Below are 8,833 nucleotides of genomic sequence, written 5' to 3'. Positions count from 1 at the left end.
AATTGCTTCATTGCATAAGTTTTAGCAGAAGAAGCTGAAGTATGGGACAGGGGTCTCTAACTCGCGGCCCGCGGGCCATCTGCGGCCCCCGGGATGATGATTTGTGGCCCACATCTCAATATGAAAGATTACTGTTAGTGCGGCCCGCAAGGCTGATATGAATGACAGTTGTTGTGTGCAGTGCTGAACGAACCAATCACAGAGAGGTATATGGCTCTGGAGGCGGGACATCGGCGGGCTGTCCAAGTGCCTCGCTTACTCAGTCATTCCTCCAGTCAGCTGGGTGGAGGAGAAGCTATGAAGCACCGAACGCGATTCGCGTGATAAATTCACGTGCCCCGCGCAGGGAATTTTCTGCTCGCGACTTGTCAAAAATTTTTTTATTATTCTGAATTTTCTTAACCTCTGATTTTTTTTCTGAATTTTTTTAACCCCTGATTTTTTTTTTCTGAATTTTCTTAATCTCAGAATTTTTTTCAGAATTTTTTACCCCTGAATTTTTATTGTGAATTTTTTTTCAACCTTTGCTTTTTAAACAGCAAAATTTTATGCTCCCAAAAATATTTTCTATCTTAAAAAAAAATCTGTGTTCTTAATTTCGAGACTTAAAATTTCGATGGGTCAGAAATTTAACATAAAAAAAATTCAGTCTGATGGAACCAAAAAACTTCCATACTGATTTCCCTGCTTTTTAATTCATTATTTAATATATTTATTTATTTTATTCATTATTTTGTGTTAAAAACAAAGATATTTAAGAACATTGGAATGTTTTATCAGCGCTTTTCTTGTGAAAATCCTGATGCGGCCCGGCCTCACCCAGAATCTGCCTCCAGTGGCCCCCGGCTGAATTGAGTTTGAGACCCCTGGTCTACAAGAACCAAGTCAGTCCAGACTGTTGCACCTCCTCCACCACAAAGAACCCTGACAACCGTGCTGACTTTGACTCATCGCTCACCTTCTCCAGCAACGCTGATGTCTGTGGAAGGTTACCAGACACTCATCAGTGAAAGTCTGCGTGTTCTGTGTCCGACAGGAGCTAACGATGCTAGCAACTTTGTCTAAGGACTTTTCTGACGACCAGATCCAACGACAATAGCAAATGCAAAGTTTTAAGCATAAAGCAAAATGAAACAAGGCAAATACAAAACTATCATGGAAGAAGCGTGGACATGCAGAAGAGATTGCTTGGTAGACATTGAACTCTCATATTACGGCGGGGGTTACAAAATATCGACTGGCCGGGGGCTGAACGTTTGAGACCTCTGCTTTGGACTTTAATGAATTTAAATTAGCATCGAGCTCAGAGGAGAAACTTCATCCCACAAAGATACAACCACAGACTCTAAAGAAGACTGTGGGAAAGATCAGATCATTCTTAAAAAGCATCCATCAAATCACCTCTCCTCTTTTCTTTTCAAGCCGCCTAACTGATGGTATTTTTGGTTCTATTGTTGTGGCTATCCTGACCAGGATTCCCATGAGCCTTTTAGCTCAGGTACCCACGCTGATTGACTGCTCGGGGAATTTGTGCAGACCTTCTGATCCCTTGAAGTCTTCAAAGCAGCATTTTTTTGTTTGAATTTTGTGGTCAAGAACATCTAATGCGCCCGCATATAGTCATGGAGACGATCTAGAAAGGAAGGCTTTTCCTTTTATCTGAACTGCAGGGAGCGTTGACAAATAATAATTTTATTTTCATTGTTCTGTTTATTATTAATTCACAACTTTGTTTGCCTGCCACTGAATAATTAAGACGGCTAAGCTTTTTACCCCCAAACTTTGGCGTCTTTTAACTTCCTCTACTTCTGAAGCAGATTGTTTTTGTGATTAGTCACTTTGTTTAATCTGTTAATGATGGCATCCCCTCAGGCTAAATGCCTGATTTGCGCTCACCAGTTTATTTATTCATTTGTACTTTCGACGTGTTAATCTGCATAAACGGTGCGGAGCTCCTCCAGGACCCGCGAGTGTCGAGCTGCACCTGTCAGTGACAACAAACGCAGACTCCAGGAAGCAGTCGTGCTGCTCGCCACACCTTGATCATTGAACACGTCTGCCTGTCAATCACCTCTCATCCAGCCAGCTCTCAGAGAGCGATGCTGATCCTCACACATCATCTCAGGCTCAGGCCTGCAGCAACGGAGCACAAATGGGAGAATGCATCGCTGCACAGACGCTGCTGTAAGTCGAATTACACAACAATCTGACTCCATAATATGACTTGAGCATTTATCCCATTAAAGGTTAATCTGTCAGATAATTACTTCTGATTAGAAGATTTGATTCAAATTTTAAAAGAAAAATGACGAGCAGATTAATCTAAAAAGATTGCCCAAATATAGAAAAAACCACTAATCTTGAGAAGAAAATCACTAGAAAATGGTGCAATTATTTGTCCAACAAATATAAGATATCAAAGTCTAGAAACAAGGTGTTCAAGTATTTAGAAATGAAAAAATAAACTAAAAGGTGGTTAGAATTACTTCAAAATTGAATGTCTTATAGCCCAATAAAAAGTATTTTTTGCTATTTCTGAGTAAAATCCATTGCATTTTTTGTTTTTATTTACATAAATTGAGTTTATTTGGTCACAGTGACAAAAAGAACTAATGTAATAAGTGAAAATGAATCTTTTTTGAACAAAACTTCAACAATATGATCTCAGTACAAGTTGTAGCATCTTAATAAATCCTCATAATATCTAATACTTAGTTTTAGATCATAAATGTTAATTTATTTTTACAGAACGGAATATGAGAGTCATGAACAACAAAAATATGTATGAATATATATGAGAAAAATGTGTTAAATTTTAAGATAAAAGTTAACATTTCTTAAACATTTGTAATTTTTACAAGGAAATGTCATGCTTTTTAAAAAATTAAGCTGTGATTTCATGAAAGTAAAGTTGTAAATTTGCAAAAAAAAGACAAATTCAGCGACATTCCTGAGCAGAATGATGTCCATCTGATTTCTCTGACTGCAACATTTAAACTGGGTATGTTTTAAAGCTACATTTTGAAATGTTATTGTAAAATAAATGACCTATTCCTTGTTAAGTGATGACTTCTTATAATTTACGACTTCTTTTTAGAAAAATGTTGTTTTATTTATAATTGTTTACTTTATTCTTGATACATTTTTACTTTTTCATTATTTCCCAACTTTATTCTTATATATTTGTCTATTTTTTCTTAAGAGGTCTCCTGAACATTTCTTTAAATCAAGCAGTTTGATTGTTTTTTCTTCAATCAATCAATCAATCAGTTTTTCTATTGTCAAGAGTTTGGAGCAAAAACATTCATATTTTTTTTATTTTTAGATCCTTGACAAACATTCTCACTTGTTCTGATTTTAGGAAAATCGTGTGAAGTTTTAGAGCGAAGAGAAGTTAAAACAACCTAAAACCTGCATGCTAAAACATTTGGAATATATAAAAACAAGGTTTTAAATCTGGAAGTTTGCAATAGTTGGTAGTGTAAAACATTATGACAGTAGAGGCTAAAGAAGACGGATATGTGACTATAACTCTGTAATGGAACCGCCCAGAGACAACTGAGGGTTTGATGTCTTGCCCAAGAGCACTTCAGAAAGTGACTTTGGAGAATTGAGCCACTGACCCATCGGGTTTAGGGTTGACTCCTGACCCCAGAATCAGAGTTTATTCTGGACATTTGTGAAGTCCTTGTAAATATGATCATTTTCTTTTACATTCATATTATTCAGTATTTAATTCATTTTTATTATTACTCACATTGTTATCAATTATGTGGATTTCTTTCTTCTGATATATTTCATTTTTAGTTTGGATGAACTTTTTGCTTTTTTGTTTTCTATTATTTTCAAGTACACCTGCGTTTTCTTTGACCACTTTTTGGTACTTTGCTCATCTTTGCTATAACACTTCATTAGTTTAATTGACCGTATCCTATCAAACTATTTAAGCCATCTTTGATGTTACTTCAATCATTTGTTGAATGCTACAAGAATCCCGTAAATCTCTTCCACTCTGAGCAGCATCCACAGAGGAGCTCTGATCTGCCTTTACGTTTGGACAACAACTCAAATCCCAACAGGCTGCGTGTTTTCGTTTTTACAGTGGAACTCTCTTCATCCGTTCTTCATAATGTAGCCTCATGTTTTTGGTTTTGTGGAATTTGGATCACCTGCTGTGCCGGCAGCGACAGCTGTCGTTCCCCCCTCGTTATCATCCAGGTTTCATGGAGCCAAACAGCTGCTTTTTTTTTTTTACGGCAGATTGAATCAGAGCTCGCCATGACTGACATTCAGGTGACACGTTGACAGAGGTCTTTTTAAATAGCAGGAAAAGACAGAAGTCAGATCAGTACATGTTGCTGCTGAAGAAGAATGTTTTAGTCCTCAAATTGTAGATGAAGAATGCGGTAAATCCTCACTTTTAGACGTACGGAGAGAATTGTTAGTGTGCCATCTTTGCAGTGAACTTTTTACTTGTATATAAATTAGGTTTTCCAATGAATAAAACATCAAAAATGTATGCAGAAACATTTTAACCACAGGGATATGCGAGAAACTGAAGAAAAACTAATAATATATTTTTCTATGTTACAAAGGAATTCTGCTGCTGTTGTGCTTTTACCGGCCAGAGCTGAACGTGCTGCTGTATGTTGGACGTCTAAAGTCAGAGTGCGTCACCACAGTTGTTATTTTCAGACTGAAAGTTTGCTAAGATGGACATTTTTTGTCCCAGGTGCTTCTTAGAAATTGTTGATATTTTCCTGTTTGTTTCATCAGAAAAAATTAGCATCACATAACCAGAGGCCTGCTGCAGGGCCAACTAAACAGTGCAGTGGTGATAGAATGCTGCCTGGAAATGTGTACAAAAAGAAAAAGTATTTGTGAGTCACACATTCAGAAAGTTAATAAGCTGAGATGTAATGAAACTATAACTGAGAGACAGAATGAAAAAACAAGATTTGGGAACTCGTATAGTTGAAAAATGTATTTGATTAATGGTGCAGAGGATAGGTACCGTACTTTCAGCACTAAAGGGCCAACAGATTATAATTAAAAAGTGCCCAATAAATTTCCCAGAAGTCTTTGTGAAAACCAGTGTGCATCAATTCTCACTACATTAGCAAATATAGACCACAATGCACTTCAGTTGAACAATTTTTCCTAAACAAATTTGTTTAAATGTAATTCTTTTACAAACTATTCACATTTTCATCGTTGGAACACAGTGGATTCATAACTAGACGTCGTGAAATAGATTGGATTTTTACTTTGTGAAACCCATGACTTCTTATCCACCTCTTAGAGAAAAAAGTAGTTAGCATGAAGTCCGAATTGCTTTTAAAATCAAGGACACTATAGTTTTTAGTAGTTTGGGAATTTGGACACAGCCTAGAACTTGTGAACTTGTTTGTAATGTGCTACACGTTAGCGTTAGCTGTGTTAGCATATTCACAAGAAACTCCCAACTTTGTTTGCAACATGCAAAAAACAGACTGAAACCACTGAAACAAATATTCCTGCGACCACACAAAATAAAAAATAAAAAATCACAGTCTGACAGCGCTACACGTTAGCCCCGTTAGCATATTTACAGAGCGCCGTGTACCTCTCAAAATCGCTTTGACATCAAAAAACACAACCAGAATGAATCCATTTATGAGATGTTACAGATGATGTGAAGGATTTTATCTTATTAAAAATCAGGGAAATGCTGTATTTCTTACCTACGAAGGAGAATTCTGTTCCTCACAGACCTTTTCTTCAGTGGAAGCGCCGCGGAACGGAGGCTGCTTCCAGTCTGCACCCTTGTAGTTCACACCAGAGGCGCAGGCCCTCCGCGGACGCCTCGGGCAGTGCAGCAATCGTTTCAGCGTCTGGTCTGTTTCCTGCGTGATCGATCTGCGTCAATCCTGTCAGGAAGTAATGCCAACACATGAAAAAATCCGCTCAGTTTTCAAAATATAACCAATTTTTCCCAGTAAAATACCGCTATTGACAAATGCGATCATTCATTCATTCATCTTCTTGACCGCTTCTTCCCCTTCGGGGTCGCGGGGGTGCTGGAGCCTATCCTGGCTACTGATGGGCGAAGGCGGGGTTCACCCTGGACAGGTCGCCAGTCTGTCGCAGGGCCACAAATGCGATAATATTTTTTTTTTTTTATCTAAACAGACTGTAGAGATGAACACAAAAAACACAAAAAACAAACAGACACACACAACAGACACTGAGACACACACAGATCAATGTAGTGGGCCGACTACGGAGCAGAGGGGTGTCATGAATGGTGGTAGAAACTCAAAGATTTACTTAAAAAACTCAAAACATGACAAAACCAGGAGAAACCAAACCAGTGACATAACAGAACAGATGACCTGACAATGAGAAACTGAAAAACCCTGAGGTTGATTAACTAAATGGAAACAGCTGTGGATGATTTAACCTGAACATGGTGGGAATGACAGGGAAAAAACAAAACATGACAAAACTGAAGCACGGATCATGACAAGGGGTGTGGTTTTGGATGTCTAAAAACGCAATCAATGAGAGAAGAAGAGAGCAGTTGGCGACAAGTCAAGATGGATGATGTCAAATTAATCGTAGAAGCTCCTGTCAAACTGAACTGGAGGTGATTCCGCGCACACTCTGCTTCCGCCACTTGTAACCTGCCTAACTGTCACCTGTTTGAACTGGTTATCTGTATACACGACACCCTTTATACAGTCAGACTGCAACCATGACCAAGACCAAAGAGCTGTCAAAGGACACCCGGTACAAGAACCTGATCAACCAATCTACAATGAGCCTAGTTTCGATTTATGTTTAAGTTCCACTCCGATCCACTTTGTAAAATCATTCCCAGTTGTCTTTTATTTAAGATTATGCTGTTTTAGCCAAAATAACAGAAACCTGTGTCCTTTTCTTGGACAAAATGTATGCAGAGTGTCAGGAGTTCATTGGAAATCCACCTCTGAGTTGTGGGTGATGGTGTTGTCATGAAGCAGCTCCACCTCCCTTACCTCACTGCTGCTGAGAGCTCTCTGTTTACACACTTTTCTGCTAGCCTACAGCCTCTCAAACCTCAAAGATGCAACAAAATGATGAGCAATATCAGAGCTATCCAGTTCTGATCCAGATTGAAGCTCAGACAAGAAAAACAAAGACGTTCATGGATCTGTTTGTCTACAAGTAGATGCGTGGATGAATGGGAACATAGGGAACACGTAGCACTGATTGTATTTTCTGTTACAAATATGATCTTTTTCAAACTGCATTTTTTTCACAATGATTTGAAGAAGGAAATACTCAGATATTGAACTTTAAGCTTAATTTTCTATTCCTCCATCATGAGGAAATAACCACAAGAACATGTTAAAAAAACCTTTTTTCATTGGAGTGGATCTTTAAATTTAGTTTTGCAACATATTTCAAATATAAGAAATCATTTATTTTTGTCTTATTAGATAAATTATTTATGATAGCGAGGGAGATATAAGATATGCCACATAATAAAATACAGTATTTGTAGTGAGAAAATAACCTTTGTGTCTATCAGGGGTAACAGTTAAATTGGGTATTAAAATATTGTAATTGAGGTTAAAGAAAACACTGTTATAAATTTGCATTAACTATTCTTATTCTTTTTTTTTTTTTTTTTTTACAAACAATGTGTGCTCATTTAAAGCATAGAAATTGCCATTAAAACCTTTAAACAACCCAGAAACTGTTGGACAGTCACTCCTAGTTACTAGAAGTAGAAGTAATACTCCCAGTTAATCAAAAAGAAAACAAAAATATAGACTTGGCAAATAGTTTTTTTTTAAACTTCTACCCAGACGTGATCCCCATGTGGTGACAGGTAACATTTCTGTGAACTTGGAGATCAACTTGATGCCCATACAGGCAAAAAAAAGTCCTTCATCTATCTCAGGACGGGTTAAGGCGCGTGTCAGCACACTGACGTCAACAGCTGTTCTCAAACAACGTCTTTGACTCATTGACAGCAGAAGCTGCAGATTGCCGCGTTCACTAACCGGGGGAATGTCAGCTCGCAGGAGGCTGATCAGAGCCCCCCCACAAGCCTCTGCCTGCCACTTCCAGTCGGTGATGAAGCAGCTTTGGTGTTAATGGATGTGAGTGCGCACTTGACCCCCTCCCAGATCGCAGGTTTTTGTGTCCATTAAAAACAACTTCTCGTGTTAGCCGGGCGGAGGTCATCGTGCAGCTGAGACTCTGGGGCACCTGTGGAGGTCACAGGCACAGAGGCAAGCAATGATTGCAGTGAAATGACTAATTATCTAATTGTACACTAGTACAAAGGGGTAGCAGGAGGGGGGGCTGAGCTGTGGGGAGGGAGCAGCAGAGGTGGGGTGTACGGAGAGATGCAGGTTCATCTCCTCTCTCCTCCGTCTGCAGGCTGGGCTGCAGGGGTTGGTCCCTCGCTGCATTTCTTTCCCCGTGGCATCCCCCCAGCCTGCTGCTCAGGTCCTCATGACATCTGCTTAGAACACAGCATGCCCCCCCTCCAACCCCAACCCCCTCGGACGCTGCCAGAGCACGCACCCACATATGCCTCCCTGTGCAGATGCTGTGGTCCCTGGGTCCTCCTGCATGGAGAGCGCGAGGCCCGTTTGATGTGTGATGAAACAGAATCCAGCGAGCCACTCGGGGGCTCGGGGAGATCAGGAGGCAGAGGGGGCGACTGTGGGTACCAGGAAAGATGAGAGCTAGAGCCGAGAGGGGAGAGCAGCAAAGACGGGATGTTAGGGTAGGTCTCATTATATTATGAATCACAGGGAAGGAGCACGCCATGAGGATGGGATGTCCCTTCAGA

The 8,833-nt window shown here is 39.5% G+C and overlaps 1 long non-coding RNA gene across 1 annotated transcript in view; it reads left to right on the top strand.

The window, feature by feature from the left end:
* LOC112163436 overlaps positions 1 to 8,833 on the top strand; it is a 55,931-nt gene that overhangs the window by 17,010 nt on the left and 30,088 nt on the right. Inside the window, exon 2 of the long non-coding RNA XR_002922276.2 lies at positions 8,585 to 8,767. This is a non-coding gene — a long non-coding RNA (uncharacterized LOC112163436). The remainder of the gene's footprint in view (positions 1 to 8,584; positions 8,768 to 8,833) is intronic.

This window comes from Oryzias melastigma, linkage group LG12 (assembly GCF_002922805.2).
Source record: "Oryzias melastigma strain HK-1 linkage group LG12, ASM292280v2, whole genome shotgun sequence".
Classification (NCBI taxonomy): Eukaryota; Metazoa; Chordata; class Actinopteri; order Beloniformes; family Adrianichthyidae; genus Oryzias; species Oryzias melastigma.
The sequence above is the reverse complement of the archived record's forward strand: the minus strand, read 5'-3'. Positions and strand labels throughout refer to the sequence as shown.